Source organism: Conger conger, chromosome 7, assembly GCF_963514075.1.
Source record: "Conger conger chromosome 7, fConCon1.1, whole genome shotgun sequence".
Lineage (NCBI taxonomy): Eukaryota > Metazoa > Chordata > Actinopteri > Anguilliformes > Congridae > Conger > Conger conger.
This window is the reverse complement of record NC_083766.1, coordinates 31,008,287-31,022,168: the sequence shown is the minus strand read 5'-3', so window position 1 is coordinate 31,022,168 and position 13,882 is coordinate 31,008,287. Positions and strand designations below refer to the sequence as shown.

The following is a 13,882-nucleotide window of genomic DNA, read 5'->3' as shown; positions in this document are numbered from 1 at the left end:
CGAGGATAAAAGCAGGGAGTTTTTACCTGTAAAGCTCAGCAAAGTTAAAGAACACTTTTGGAGGGATTTTGGACAATTCCTCCATGCAGATCCTTGCAGGATGCTTCACATTCTTGGCTTTGCACTTATCACCTACCTTCAGTTCAGGTTTTTGATTGGATTGAGGTGTGGCGCCTGAGATGCAGAACATTGATTTTGTTGTCACGGAACCATTTCTGTGTGGATTTTCAAAATATGTTTTGGGTCATTGTCCTGCTGGAAAGTACATCTAAGGCAGGGGTGCACAACTCCGGTCCTTGAGGGCCGGTCTGCATACTGGTTTTTGTTCCAACCAATTGCCTTGTTTTTAATTTAACCTGGTTCAAGCCTGTACTTCAGCACAGTACATCTTTAGGATACACTTGCAGTCTGCAGCTGTAGCTGGTACTACACATGTCAGGTAAGATATGAATGAGTCAATAATAATAAATAAATAATTAAGATGAGAAGTTGGCCCAAAATCCTGAAACGGATCAGCCGTTGTTGTGCACCCCAAACCTATAGTCTCAGCCTTGTGGTATAGGCAACCAGATTGTCATATTCATTCATTCATTGTCACAATTCATCAATTCATTAGTGATGTAAATTGCTATTAGGTTAATTGGTTGCTCGTTTGATAATTTGTAATCAAATAATGCTAACAATTAAAAGTAGTAATTTCTAAACAATTAACATTTTCTTGGAATGTTAAAACCGCATGCAAAAATGACTTTACACATTCTGAACGCATGAGGGCGCTTTAGACACACTCATCAATGGCATACGAGCTAGGTCTGCCGTGTAACTCAATGGTATCAATGGAGAGCTTGAGCCGAAATGAGTGTATACCACAACAATTGGAGTGAAACATTTGTGCACGTGATAGATGTGTGAATTAAAAATATAGGCACTTTAATAGTTATACTGTGATTGCCATTTATGTGGGTAGTTGAGACACTTTTCCTGAAACTATACATCGTTGCTCAAAACCTCAAGAAATGCTGTTTTGCCTCCAAATCATAAATGCAAGTCAACAATTGAACATACTAGAATGAATAGAAATTATAAACACTGGTGTGACAATTAAAATACACCATTGTGAATTCACTTCAAAGGCTGTATGCCTTTGAATAGTCAGTGTTGTACTGTCAATGTATATACAGTTTCCTGTTTGCATTATACTGGCCAGCACAAATGATAAAAACTGCATTGAAAGGGGTACTGTCTTTTCCCCCAAATTACAGTAACACAGACAGTATTCATGAAAAATAAAATAAAGTGGAGAAAAAAGAGACTGAAAAACTACTGCATGAACTACGACATGAACAAAAAACATAAGAGTAAAACAATTTCAAAAATGTGCTCTTGATCATGTAACATATTGTAATTTACGGAACAAGATTTTTCCCTGACAACTGAATGATGAAGCCACCATCGAGGCTACTGCTCACTGTACTTCTCCTCTCATTATTACTCCTTTTCTCACAATCCATCTGCCTCTTGCAACGATGTTGGCCATTGCCTGCCAACACAGAAGAGCTCAGCTTTTGCTCTTTTATTTTTGCAAAGACTCTGATTGCGGATTAAATAATTAAAGAAACTATTGGTTGTAAACGTCCCGAGTCAAGTGTCAAGTGTCTGAGCTGGAGTCTGAGTCAAGTCTCAAGTCTCCAGAATGGTGCAGCCTAAACAACAGTATGGCTTTATAAATTCATCACGATTCCTATGCTAGTTGAAGATATAGAAACCAGAAGTAAATGGCAAATGGTTGGCAATTGCACAGCCTTTATCCAAAGCGCTGTACAATTGATGCTTCTCATTCACCCGTTCATGCACACGCTCACACCCCGACGATGATTCGCAGCCATGCTCTCGCTGCCTGAGCCACTGTTGGCAGAAGTGTAGAGGACATTTTGTATATGGCATGACGTGTGCGACAACTGAAGAAACAGTATTCTCAGCGGCAAACACGAAAGAATGACCACATCTGAGCCAGCCATTCTCAAGATGGGTGGGGAAAACGTCAGGTCTGGGTTCAGGTTCGGGTTCTACAGCTTTTAATGCCTACGTCTATTACAAACAACCTGAAGTGCATACAGTTCTTATTTGCATATTTGACACTGGAATAATAATCAATGTCCACCCACGTCTCCACATCCTGCTTGCTGTCCTGTTTGCATATCGAGCTTAAAGTTTATACTCAAAAGTATTTCAAATAGTGCAACCCTTTGCTCATGCAAACGCAGCTGCTTCTGTGATCGCTGACTCAAGTCCCCATCTCTGGTGTGTTCAACTGACACATTACATTTATTCTTTGTAATTTTTATTGTTGAGATTTACTTTATAAAAAAAGAGGTCAATTGCTGGATTGCGGCTGAAAAGTGTTTCAGTAAATGACAGCGGAAAAATTCTATGTTCTATGGGCAGCTTATCCTCCAGCATAGCAGATAAGTCAAGGTCACATGTTTTGTGACGTGTATTAAGAACGATCAGTACAAATATAAAGGTGAAATAACGTGTGCCTGCCTGGAAATTTTGTCCCTACCAAGAGAGTAGTCTCAGCCACAGATGTCACTGTCAACAGAATACACACTTTGACTCCCATGTATGTTGGCATGCTAATATGTCTGAACTAAAACAAAAACAGTAAATTAGGTAGCTAACACAGTCAGCCTATGTTTGCACCTTGTGTTTAAACTGAGTGATAGCTATGCTAGTCCATAGTTAAGGTGGTGTTATATTAACGAAAAATAACAAAAATAATGCTTTTTTATTAGCTAATTTCAACACATTTTAATTTATCTGAACTCATAAACCTTAAAGGGTTATTCCACAATGCTGCATAATGTTAAAAGTATGAATACAAGAAACGTTTCTGATTCTAAACCACAGAACCGCTGCTCACTGGATGTTTTTTTATTTTCGCACCTTTCTTTCTAAACTCTAGAGCAGGGGTGCACAACAAGGGCCGATCAGTTTCAGGTCAACTTCTGGTCTTAATTATTTAATTGACTCATTCATACCTTATCTGACATGCGTATAAGTACTGGCTACAGTTGCAGACTGCAAGTGTATCCTAATTATTTTATTGTGCTCAAGTGCAGGCTTGAACCGGGGTAAGTCATAGAGCTGTCAGCAAGCTAAAAACCAGTACGCAGACCAGCCATTGAGGACCGGACTTGTGCACCCCTGCTCTAGAGACTGTTGTGTGTGAAAACCCCAGGTGATCAGGAGATACTCAAACCATCTCATCTGGCACCAAAAATAATTCCACAGTTAAAGTCATTGAGATCAAGTAATATCTTCCCCATTCTGAGGTTTGGTCTGAACAAAAACTAAGCCTCTTCACAATAACTGCATGCTTTTATGTATTGATTTGCTGCCACATGATTGGCAGATTAAATATTTGCATTTTAGATTACATTACATTACATTATTAGCATTTGGATGACGCTCTTGTCCAGAGATGGTGTGGTGGCAACAATCTGCCTAGAGCAAATTTGATTGAAATGTACAAACTAATATAGTGGAGGATCTCTGGCCAATTCTTGATTTGGTCTCATCACACTATACTGAAGCTATGCTACTTCACCTCAGACATTTCAACATACAGTGCAGTCCATAAGTATTTGGACAGTGGTACAATTTGTATTCATTTGGCTCGGTACTCCAGCATATTGGATTTGAAATCAAACAATGAATATGAGGTTAACATGCAGACATTCACCTTTAATTTGAGAATTACATCCATATTGGGTGATCCATGTAGGAATTAAATCCCTTTTTATCCATAGTCCCCCCCCCCCCCCCATTTTAGGGGACCAATTGGACAGATTGAATAGTGCAGGTATAATAAATCATTGAGTATCTGGGAAGCCTTTAGCCTAGTGGTTAGAGTACATGACTGCGACCTGGAAGGTTGGTAGTTGACACCCCGTTGTAGCCATTGCTTCAGGGGGGATTGTCCCCTGCTTAGTCTAATCAACTTTATGTCACCTTGGATAAAAGTATCAGGTAAATGACAATGATAATTATAGTCTTGATTCTAGGTTTTTTGATTGCCTTTGGAAACTGTGACTGGGGTTTGTCAATATGAGGACCAGAGTTGTGCCACAAAGGTCAAGGAAGCCATTATGAGACTGAGAAAAAAAAACAAAAAAAAAAAAACAGTCCGAGACATAGGCCAAACAATAGGATTACCAAAACAAACATTATTCAAAAGAGAGCACACAATGAAGATCTATGGGCCATACTGAATAAAGATGTCCAAACGATGATGATGTTTATGAGATTTCACAAGGACATTTGTAAAAGGATCCAGTCAAGGATAAGGAAAGCAAATGTAAAAGGGCTGCAGTGCTCATTCTGAAGATTGCTGAAAATGGGAGGCAGGGAAAGGGGAGAAAGCTATTTCTTGCCTTTATGTCAATGAAATTATGTTTTTATGTTTTATGTTGTGAATCATGAAATAGGACAACTTCTTTCATTTAGCTGGTGTATTTGATTTTTGAGAATATCTGGTGATTACCCTTTTAATAACTAATTTGGCAGTTTCGCTTGGAATGCCAAGGAACAAGTTGAAGAAAGATTGCCTGCAGGTCATGCCAGAAGGTGAAAATCAGAGCAAGACCTGGCAAAAAAGCACAGCAGCAGAGTGGAGGAAAAAATAGGTCAGTACAAAATGTACTAAAATATGATACCATTTTTATATTTATCCACAATTCAGAATCAATTCCACCCACTGAATTAAGGGTCTGAATACTTATATAATTGAGATATTTCAGTTTTTGATTTTAATACATTTGCTACTATTTCCAATTTCTTCACTTTGTCATTATGGGTTATTGAGTGCAGATTGATGGGCAGTTGTGTCCATTTACAATGTAATCTAAAACACAAAGTGTTCAAAAGGTGAAGGGGTCTGAATACTTTCTTAAGCCACTGTTTTATATTTGAAATTTGAGTATTTATTTAATTAAATAAATGAAATGATAATTTAAAAAAAATGTGCATTGTGTTTAATCAGCTTACCTAATGGTCCCTTCCCTTATATAACTTTTTTTTTTTTTTTTTTTTTTTTACATAAGTCGGGTTCTGTTTTTACGTAACGCATTTGGATTGTATCACTGTGTTGGAAACTGGTTCCAAACCATAAACGCATGGATTGTCGTACATTACTCTCATCTTTACACCACCGTTCACAGTGGAAAAAGGGCCAATGTGCATGTATCTCATCTCCGAAATATAACCCACTATCCTCCCAGCTATTTGTTTTTTAAATGCTAATTTTGATGTTTGAACTCTCCAACTGCTTCGGGCATAAGTCGGGGGAACATCTTGTTCTTCGTGACGCGTTTTTGGCCATTGTCTCGATCCGCATTGACCCGCTGGAGGTTTGCCTGCACAGGCAGACATAACTAGACTCACTGTCCATCTTCCAACACTGCACCCCTACAACCACACCCATATAAACTCTTATATGCATTTTACAGTTATTACCCCCTTGAGGGTCTCTTCTTTTACCACTTAACTTCAAAAGGTATTCCATGCACTCACAACACCAAACTACTTTCACAGCTTTTAACCCCGTGTAAGTATCGGCCCTATTCTTAATAGATTTTTGTTGTAAAACGTCAATCTTTTCTGGCATAAAATCTTTCCCGAAGCGCAACAGTCTCCGCGTGCGTATTGAAAATGCTACAGGTTCGTTACGCAGATGAAAAAAATGTTCTCTTGTTTTATGCAAGCCTAGCATACTATTCATCGTTGGAAATGCAATGTCATTAGCGAAAATGCTTTTTAGGTGTCACATAATCAGAGAATGGCGGCACGGATGGTGCAGTGGGTAGCACTGCCACCTCACAGCAAGGAGGTCCTGGGTTCGAATCCCCGTCGGCTGGGGCCTCTCTGTGCGGAGTTTGCATGTTCTCCCCGTGTCTGCGTGGGTTTCCTCCGGGTACTCCGGTTTCCTCCCACAGTCCAAAGACATGCACGTTAGGCTGATTAGAGAGTCTAAATTGCCCAAAGGTATGAGTGTGTGAGTGAATGATGTGTGTGCCCTGAGATGGACTGGCGACCCGTCCAGGGTGTATTCCTGCCTTTCGCCCAATGTATGCTGGGATAGGCTCCAGCCCCCCGTGACCCTGTTCAGGATAAGCGGGTTCAGATAATGGATGGATGGATGGATGGATAATCAGAGAATTTACTTTTTAGTGAAGTAGGAGATATATTGCATACAGCAGTTAATCTTTTGAAATGAAAACTATTTGCATATTCATAGATTCTGGTTTTTTCAAATGAATCAAAACAGAGTATTTTTATATATCCTAAATTATGCCTGGAGGGGATCTTTAATGATATTTTATTTTTTATAAACTTGCAATAATTATGGTAGTTTGAAATGTAATTTTTTTTTAATGTTCAATAAAATTTTAATAAAAATGAATCTGCTTGTTCTTTCCAAATGTACGCATGTACCTTGTGTTAATAGCCGTCTGTAAAAGTGCAGGGCACATGTTCCCAGCAGAATATGCCCAGAGCATATGCAGAAGATGGGTGTGGGCCTTTACCACAGACCACAGATGGTAATTATAATAAATCACAGTAACCAAACTGGTTCCATCCATCATCACATTCAAACTGACATTTGATATTTACCTTAAGGTAAAAACGGTTTCAGCAACCATAAACCACACTATGTGGTTTCAGTTAACCCTTTCCACTTTGCTAATTTCCTCCTATATTGTACTAGTCCTATAAAAATGTCAGGTTGAACACTCAAAATAAAGAAGAGACTTGTACCATGTATGTCAAAGCATGTACATACAGTGTACATGAAAGTTACACTAAAATGTAACGTTGTGTTTTTATAGTTTAACTATGAATATCTCCATTTCTAAGTCAAGGACCAACCCACAACAACATTATATTTTGTGTACAAACTTGCTGTCATCTTGGTAAAGATATCGACAGGCATTCAAATTCCACATGAGTTTTCCCACAACTGCACCTAGATGTCCCCAAATCTATCTAAATACAAAAAATCTCCATATAATTTTGTCCAGACACATGAAAAGTTTATTTTTCTATTAAAACAGATTTTTTAAATACAAAATTTTAAGAAAATTAACCTTCACGTGTGTTTTATTCACATATATGAGAGTATGTTTTTATAAAGCTCTCCAAAGGGTTCAAAAAGCTCTCAGAAAAAAACCCCAATGTCTTTTTTCGTGCAACTTCTGAATTGTACATATTTGGGATGTCGACGTCTCAACAGTGTGGATGGGGTTATTTTATAAACAGTAGGAACACTCAGCGCACTATTCATACCCCAACAATGGCTTAAATCGGGGATCTGGCCCCAGCACTGCATAGATGGACACATATAGGTCCACACAATATCAAGCATGTTGATTATATAGATAAGTGCTTCTTAGTATTTCTTCCTGTCTACAGCTGATTATAAGCCCAAACCCTTTGTTATGCCTTGCTTGATCTGATTGTTTTATTAGACTTATGTACACGCAGTGAGCACTTTATTGGGCATTTATTAGACTTATTTCTTGAGACATATTGGTTTTCTGCTGCTCTAGCCTTTACACTGAGTGGTTTTGGTGCACTGTGTGCTCAGAGGTGCTCTTCTGCATACCACTGTTGTAATGTGTGCTTATTTTCATTACTGTTACCTTCCTGTCAGCTTTCACCAGTCTGGCCCTTCTCCTCTGACCTCTCTCATTACCAATGCATTTTTGCCTGCAGAATTGCTGCTGACTGGATGTTTTTTGTTTTTCGTACCATTCTCTGCAAGCTCTAGAGGCTGTTGTGCGTGAAAATCCCAGGAGATCAGCAGTTTCTGAGATACTCAAACCACCCTGTCTGACACCAACAATCATTCCATGGTCAAAGTCACTCAGATTCCTTTTTCCTCCCCATTCTGATCCCCCATTTCCCCATTTGGTATGAAAAACAACTAAACCTCTAGACCATGTCTACATGCTGTTATAAATGTAGTTGCTGCCACATGATTGGCTGATTAAATATTGCATTAACAAACTGCTGTAAAGGTCTACCTAATAAAGTGCTCACTGAGTGTATCAAAATGCAAGACTATTCTGAGTTGCTTATATCTGCTATGATGTATGATTTATATCATGGTTGATCAGGTTTTCAATTGAGACTCATAGTAAAAGAGTCAGGATGGTTAAAGGTAAGAACACTTTTTTTACCACATGCTCCTGCTGCATGAAATTGTTTGTTTTATTATCTACAACCTGCAAATTATCTGCAACACAAACAGCGGATCTGTGTGTTTTGACCGGTTCTGAATAAACATTTACTCTGGAAAAATCGCAGTTGTACGGCTCACGGGCGGTTGTGAACTGCAGTGGCTGTAATGGCAGAAACGGACCCGAAATCCGTACAGGACCTGACCGGAGTGGTACAGTCGCTGCTGCAACAGATGCAGGATAAGTTCCAGACCATGTCAGACTAGATAATTGGGAGGATTGATGAGATGAGCACCCACATCGACGACCTGGAGAAGAACATCGCTGATCTCATGACCCAGGCGGGCGTGGAGGAGACCGAGGGAGAGAGAGAACATATTTTCAGTGAGAATAAAAGCTTCCAATTCCACTGTTTCAGCTTCTGTAATAGAGTAATTTGGACTCAATTTGGAAAACAAACCCCAAAGGGTTACCTTTCAGAAGATACCAAGATTATGCCTATAGTCAAATGGGTTCAAGAATAGTGACTATTTTATTTTGGGTATGTCATTTTCAAGCTTGTGTCAAGAAAAGGGGAGCGATACTTAAGGGGTTAAAGCTGCACAATATATGGAATTGTAATCTTTTTCAGTGTAGTAAGAATAACCGCTGGCATGGGGAGCATAGGCCATCTTTCATCTTCTTTTTCTTTAATAATACCGGATGCAGTAGTTTGTAAACAAACAATAATACACCGAAGGCCATGTGAAACAAAAGTGACAATTTCACAATTTGAACGCGAATGAACCACAAGACATCTGGAACACTATCCTCTGGACAGAAAAAACCAAAGTTCAGTTAATTAGCTGTAATGAACAATGCCATGTTTGGCAAAAAAACAAAAAACAAAAAACACCAAAGCCACACAAGAACCTACCAATCCTTACATCCAGCATGGTGGTGGAGGGGTGAAGGTTTGGGTCTGTTTTGCAGTCACAGATCCTGGATGCATCTCAGTCATTGAGTCTACCATTACTTCATTGAGAAAATGTGAGACCGTCTGTCCCATAGCTAAAGATTGTCTGAAAATGGATCATGCAACAAAAAGTATCCTAAGCACACCAGAAAATTGTTATGTTTTATGCTTGTCATGCCATGTTTCATGTTTAGTCATCCATCCATCCATTATCTGAACCCGCTTATCCTGATCAGGGTCGCAGGGGGCTGGAGCCTATCCCAGCATACATTGGGCGAAAGGCAGGAATACACCCTGGACAGGTCGCCAGTCCATCGCAGGGCACACACACCATTCACTCACACACTCATACCTACGGGCAATTTAGACTCTCCAATCAGCCTAACGTGCATGTCTTTGGACTGTGGGAGGAAACCGGAGTACCCGGAGGAAACCCACGCAGACACGGGGAGAACATGCAAACTCCGCACAGAGAGGCCCCGGCCGACGGGGATTCGAACCCAGGACCTCCTTGCTGTGAGGCGGCAGTGCTACCCACTGCACCATCCGTGCCGCCTTATGTTTAGTCATTGTCTTAGTTATTTTATTGTCATGTCACGTATTATGTTAGTCTAGTCTCACCACATTTTTATGTTTTATTTCTTATTAAGTTTCATTTTCATGTCATGTTGCGTTTCATGTTTAGTTCTTGTTACAATGTATTTTCTACATTGTTTCTTTCATGTCACAGTTTTGCAAACTTGTTATGTCACGATTTATGTTGGGTTCATGTTATGCTGTTCCGTTCATTGATTAGCATATACTTTTTTTTGTCTTTCAGCAAACCTTGCATTCCTGCTTTCTCTCTCTCCCTTGCTGTCACTCACGCTTCCCTAATTGATTCATTTTCCCATGTCTACTTACTAATCTACTAACGTTAGATCAGGATTGGGTAATACTAACATTTTAACCATGTGTTCATGTTACCTTATGTTTCTTGTGCATGTCATTTACTAATTTACTAACGCTAGGGCAGGATAGGTTTACTAATTAAATAAACGATTACTAATTGTCTCGTTAACTTGTCAATCCTTCACACCTGATTTCCATTTGCATGCTGCTCTCAAGCTAATTGTCTGCACCTGTCTACACCTGCATATAAGCTCAGTTCCATGGCATGTCTTTGCAAAATTGTTGCCTCCTGTTTTTCAGTGCACGGTTGAGTGGTTTTCCAAACAATTGTCTACCCATTAAGAGCGAAGCCTGTTTATTGACCATTGTTATTGACTTCTGTTTTGTTGACCAGTGCCTGCCTGTACCACAAACTGAGCCATGAGCGGACTTCGTTCTTGACTCTTGCATCTACCTGCCGTCCATCTGCACTACTTCCCCGTTGACAGCTTTCCTGGTTACTGGACTTTTTGCATGGTGTACTGATTTCGAGACTGCCTTCTTACTCGGTACTGTGCTTTGGTTTTGGCTGGATTCACTGTGGATGAAATTTGCTTGTTTTTGACTACGCTCATTGGACAATCCTTTATTAAAGCCCTGACGGGACTTTCACACCTTTGGGATTTGAAATGGCCAGGTCAAAATCCAGACCTCAGCCAAATTGAGATGTTGTGGTGGAGCCTTAAGACAGCTGTGCAAAAGCAAATGCCCTCAAACAACAAAGAGCTGAAGCAGTTCTGTAAGGAGGAGTGGTCAAGCCATTGCCCCATAATTAAGGGAAGTAGGCTTGATAATGGTAGGGTTCAAGAGGCTTGCATATGTAGGCCCATTTTATTTCCTCAGTTCAGAGTCTACAGTGCAGTCTAACAATTTCTGTTCTTCTGGCTCTGTACTCCAGCACATTGAGTGTGAAATGAAACGATGAATAAGAGTTCTTGGCCTGTCTCTGCTGTGATTTCTATGGGTCAAAGTCAAGACTAAACCAGGCTAGTTGAGGCCTCAACATGTTCCTCTCCCGGCCCTTGGCAGTAATTCATTGGTTACTCCCTAGCTAGGAGGAACACCTGTGCTTCTCACCACATAACCTAATTAAAACATGTGAATGCATGTGATATTTTCTAGGCATTCGATCAAGTGTTTCTTACAAAATGGTGATCCGTTGACAACTCAGCTCTGGATAAGAGCGTCTGCTAAATGCCTTGTAATGTATTGTAATGTAGTGAGAAATCAAGAAGGGGGCGAATAATTTCTCACAGCACTGTATTTGTCCTGCATGTCAATGCAAGACGAGGAAGAACTGTTATCATTGAGAAATTGAGCAACCAGTGTCAAACTGTCAAGCCAAGTCTGAATTTGACGTTAAAGTGCAGATTGACACCAGTGAATTAATTCGGTCACCGGTCTCCTTGCCAAAACACCCCAGAGCTCTAGGGGATACTGAAGTAATGGAGATGCCTTTCCCCAACCAGTTAATCGAGTTTACGAGTTTAAATTGTGTAGTTCTCTGAGTTTCAAAAAAGCCTCAAAATGTTAAATAATTAAGGATTACAATTTAGAGTAATTTATTTACTTCTTTTTTACCACTGATATTCTGGGTTAATTTAATTAATGGATTGTTTAGGATAGGCAGTAATAAGCCTTTGGCTCCAGCCTATTCCTTTTTTGTGTGGACTAGATTGAACATGTACAGTTCTGTTCAAATAAATATCAGTGAATAAAGTGCAAATATTTGTTTAATAGCAATTCAAACAATTTCAAATGTAGTGTGTAAGGGTAATTTTCTTAATTGATTCTTAATTGACAATGTGTGTTAGCATCAATCACAATCACGTGATTAAAAATAACCTTTCATTTTTAATCCTTATTACTATTAGACCACTTTCTGAATTAAGTGCTTACTAGGAGTCTTTCTTTGTCTCTCTCCCAGCAGACAGATAACCTTTGACCTTGTTTGGAACAATGTTTGGAACAGCCCATTTTACTTCAGAAGGAAATATAACAATGTGAAACATTTGCTTCCTTAATAAAGGACAATTAATTACACCAGTTTTTTCACAGAATGAATGAATTCTCTAATTAAACTCCACATTGCTATTAACTGCTTTGAACACACCCCTTGCAATGAATTAGTCTGGAAGACAGATTGGGTGTGGCTCTAATCAGAGCACAGAATGCTCGCCGGAATCTACTGATGAACTGTCAAGAAGCTCAGCCGTTTCCTTGGCGGTGGCAAGTTTGGGCAATGCCACAAAGTGTGCTGCCTTGGAGAATCTGTCCATGATAGAAAGGACTACTGATGTGATGAGGCACAGACAGATGTCGAAGGAGACCACTGGGGCTTTGGTTCCTCGATTTGGCACAGGTAAACATGTTGCAGGCTGCAACAAATATGGCCATGTCTTGCATCATAGTGGCCCACTAGAACCGACGGGATAACAGGGCCAGAGTGTGGTTCTTTCCAGGGTGACAAGCAAGCCAGGAGGCGTGGGCCCAGGCGAGGACTTGAGAGCGCATGGCCTCAAGAATGTAAAGACGACCCTCAGGGGTGTTACAAGGCCCTGGGTCAGTCATAAGAGCGTCCTCCACGACCCCAACAATATCCAGCCTGGCTGCGGCCACTAATCAACTGGGAAGAAGCACCGACTCGGGAGGAGGGAGGTCCAGGAATAGGGAGGAATAGAGACCACCAAGCCTGACGCGGATTAAACCTACAGATTAAGTTTACTCCCAGACAGAAGAAGAGGAGGAATTGTTATCACTGAGAAATTGAGCAACCAGTGTCAAACCAGATCTGAAATGATGTCTCCATAATTACTATTATTATTATAGGGCGAGAAAGGGGCGGCAGGTTCTCCAGTACCAGTCAGGCGGGGGCAGACGGGGTTCTGGAACCCCTCGGGGAGCAGCCATAGACTGGAGTACGGCCGCGATAACGACTTTGGTGGTAGTTGCATAATCTCAGGCCAGCAGAGTCATGGACGTCATCTGCTCAGAGTTAATCTGTACTTTTTGGGAGAAACGCAGAACCACGTCGTGCTGTTCCAAACGAATGCGCTGGTACCGAAGGGCCTCGGAAGCCTGTTGTGGGTCTGCTGGTTCCATTGTGGCCAGATCGTTCTGTTAGGAGAACCGATCAGAACCACTTTCAGACACCAAGATATAATAAATAACAGGCTTTAATCGAAGTGCACAGAAAATAGGGCAATACAGGATCTGCAGTAACATATAAGGCTTTCAATATCTGTTATTGGCATTTAACATGAGGTTGTGCCAACGAAAGTCAGGGAAGCTATTATGAGGCAGAGAATTAGGAAAACAATCAGAGACATAGGTCAAACCAGAGGCTTATCGAAACAAACTTTTTGAAACATCACTAAGGGAAAATCACCCACCGTAATCACGTTTGCGTTCATCCCTTCACTACTTCTCCAACTGCACGACCTTCAGGAGAGATAATCCCTCTTTTGTAGTTTCAACCAAGAAGGCTCTAGGAGGTGCCGCCACCTACTGGCCTAAAATATGAATCAGATACCAAGTCTAATCTAAATTTTACAGGCTAATCCAGTTTTCCTCAAAAAAAAAAAAAAACTGCATTTACAACCCAGTGTGACAATCCTCCTTTTAATAAAATCTTGGCGCTTATTCAATACTTCCCCCTTAGATTCTTAAGTCTCTCTCTCCCTTTCCCACTGTTCACACCAGACCTGGGTCAAATATGCTTTGGATTCAAATAGGCTACTTTTCTGTGCTCTTT

The 13,882-nt window shown here is 40.3% G+C and overlaps 1 pseudogene; it reads left to right on the top strand.

Moving 5' to 3' along the window:
- Positions 1–8,312: 8,312 nt before the first annotated feature.
- On the top strand, positions 8,313–10,513 carry LOC133133270 (heat shock factor-binding protein 1-like; annotated as a pseudogene).
- The last annotated feature ends 3,369 nt before the right edge of the window (positions 10,514–13,882 follow it).